This window comes from Myotis lucifugus, unplaced genomic scaffold (assembly GCF_000147115.1).
Source record: "Myotis lucifugus unplaced genomic scaffold, Myoluc2.0 scaffold_274, whole genome shotgun sequence".
Taxonomy (NCBI): Eukaryota; Metazoa; Chordata; class Mammalia; order Chiroptera; family Vespertilionidae; genus Myotis; species Myotis lucifugus.
Window position 1 is genome coordinate 843,624 of NW_005871322.1, and position 3,244 is coordinate 846,867.

A 3,244-nucleotide genomic window follows, 5' to 3' on the forward strand; every position below is an offset into this window, starting at 1 on the left:
TATTTTTGGTGTAAAATGACTTTCCTATATTGCCATCCCTTGGTAGTAAATCTATTTTTTCCATGTCCCTCGTAAAGTTGTTTTTCATTTGCTACTTTCAAGACATTTTCCTCCCATTAATTTTTCCTTGTTAAGTGGTTTTTATGACCGCTCTGTGCTGTAAGAAAGAACTGCCGCTCAGTGTTTAGAATATTCTCCCAGCTTCCTTGGTGGGAAGGCTCTGGCAGCTTTCCCACTGTTGACTATAACCAGTGCCGTTGGGAACACCATGTCACCCCTCCAGAACTCTCTGGGATCTAGATAAAACCTATTCTGTATCTCCAGTTGGGAACAAGGTGTTTGGAAACAGCACCTTATGCAACAGAGCTGCCACAGGGCCATCCCTTGGAGGCAAACAAACAAAACAAAACAAAAAAATCATGGCATATGGAAAATGTGTCTGCGGAGTCCTAGGGACCAAAGACTTGAAGGCTTGGCTGCCAGTAATTCAGTTTTTTATTTTATGTTTCTTGGACAACCGAAGGCTTATATTTACCACATGTGTCACCTGAGATGCAGCAAGGGTGGAAAAAGGTATCCTGGGCCCGTGAGGTCAAACCTGCCCTTTTTGCAAACGACCTCCACCCGGCCCCGCACGTGCTCCTGCGGGAGGGGTATTTCCACCGCGTGCTCATTTCTATGGGGAAAGGGTACCTGCATCAAAGCTGTTGGCTGTTCCTACTTTATCTCAAAAATGCACGGGGCTGGGACACCTGCATTTTTCCTCGAATACTTTAAAGCAAATTATATGCGGGAACTTCTCAGGCCTGCTCCCTGTGGAATTTTCTTTGTTCCTAGCGCCGAAACCTTATGTAACCTGACGCAATTATCTGAAAAGGCTCGGAATCCAAAAGCACAGTGCTCTGAGCTGGGGATGAAGGTCGGAGCTGGAAGAGAAAGGCTCTCCCCTGCCTGGGGACTGGGTCAGACTTTCACCACGACAATGCCCCATTCACGTTCCAAAGAAAAAGGCGAAGCCCCTGGCGCCCTGACCCGTGGGCACACTTGCTTCATCTCTCTGAACAAGGAACCTCTTAACGAGGTGTTCGAGGGACATTACAAAGCCCTCGACCTGGCTGGCAGTTAAAAATATTTCGATAACCACCTTGAACCACTGGCCCATTTCAGGGGGTGGTGGGAGTAACCCCTTCCACTGACTCAAAAATCAACCCGTTCTGAGAGTTGGAGGCTCCTGCCGGTAGTTAGTGCTGCAAATGGTTGTGTATGTGGGGGGTCTGGAATCCACATTTTTTCACCAAGTGGTTGGTCCAGGTGATTCTGACTCAAGCCACAGCCCAGGACCCAAATCAGGAGATGACCCTGTTCCCGAGAGCCCCTGGGCCTAGAAGCTTCTTTCTCTCCTTTTGTTTTCACGTTAGAAACCCCAGCCCTGCTCACTATTACATCTCAGTATCGAGGGACCTCCAAGGAGAATAGGCACCACTCATAGGTGGCTGGCTTTTCAAGGAATTTGCGGGAGAACATTTTAGGCCAGGCTGTGAACAAAAACCCCTTCCATCTGGTTTCAGTTTATTTAAAAAAACAACACACACAGGCCTCCCCACCAGCAATCAGAAAACAGCCACAGCTTCCCCGCGCCTGGTATTAGCCACCAGGGGTGGGGCTGAGTTATGTATATGCAAATAAATTAAACCAGTCAGCCAACAGCAACTAATTTTTGTATCTTTTGCAGTTGTTCTGCCAAGAAAAGGCCTGGATTGGGGGTGATAGAAGCTGTAAGGAAGCACGTTTTGGAATTAGTTTGAACCACTTGCCTTAATTCTACTGTTGGGAGACATGTTTCTAATCCAGAAGCAAATTTTAAAAGGTTGATGGGCTTTTGCCTGGGTATTGCCTACTGCACCATGCCAACCTCCGAGGCGGAAGGCCGGGGGGTAGCGCTGCCTGTGGTTAGGAACGTAGTGTCTGGGGGGCTGTGTGACGCGGGGCATGCCGTTTAACCTCTCTGAATTTGTTTTCTTCTTTATAGGAAGGGGATTTCCAGGTGCGCAGCCCAGAGGGGGAGCCTTGGAAAACGTGGAGGGTGTTCAGTTCATGCCCAGGGCACGAGGAGGTGAGTCAGCTATCTCCCAGGCTCCCAGGCCATGTGAGTGATGTGCTAGTACCTGCTTCCTAGTGATGATGTGAGAAGAGCATAAGTAAATAAAGTACGAGCGAGCTGGACACAAGGACTGGCATACAGCAAACACAGTAAATATAACAGAGGATTATGAATAGCTCAAAGCCACACGGCAAGATCCAAGAAGGCCGGTGAGTCAGCCGAACTCTCCCTGCAAATGTTCCCAGCCGAGGCTTGCCTTTCCCTGGGGCTGGTCCAGAAAACCCTTTGGGACACTTTATCTTTGTGCTTTCCAACTTGAGGGCCCTAACACCCAAACACCTGCCTCCAATTCTGGAGGCAAAATAGAAATTCAGAGGAGCGTACCACACAGTTTGAAAACACGAGTGATGCTCCTGCGTCTCACTTTCCCCTCTCCCCGGTAACTGAAGGGCCTGGTTTCCAGGTGCACAGCCTGGATGGGCTACCTCGGAAAATGGGGAGAGGGTTCAGTTCATGCCCAGGACACGAGGAGTCCCAGGCCATGTGAGTGATGTGCTAGGAACCACACGCTTCCAGCTACCTCTGGGCAGGACCCTCCAGGTCTGCAAGCACCTCGGGCCCGGTTTGTCCAAAATAGACCTTGCTTCTGTCCCCTGGCCGGCATGCAGCAACAGGACTCCCAGCCTCCACTCTTCCCCTGCCCCCAGATCCATTCCCCGGCCAACTGGAACAGGGATCTCATTTGCTCAAGACCATCACCAGTTCTCTCCCTCATTGTGAAGTCCAGGAGGCCCTGTAAACATGGCCCTGCACTGACACCTGAATTTGAATCTTGCTGCTGGTCCAAGATTCAAACTCAAGTGCACCTGAGCTTGAGACCTTGAGCAATTTTCTTAGCCGCAGGAAGCCTCAGATTCGTTGAAAGTAAAATTGTAATAATGCTGCCTACTACAGAGGGCTAGCATGAGGCTTTGCACCCAAGCAAGGGCTGGGACAGAGCAAGAGGTTTGGAGGCCAGTGCAGGGAATGCAGAGGAAGGGTAATGGGGGCGGGGGTGGGGGACTGTCAGAACTAGGGAAGATGATGAGACCATCTCGGGCCTGCTGAGCGTGAGGGGCCTATGGGTATCCAAGGGAGGCCTCT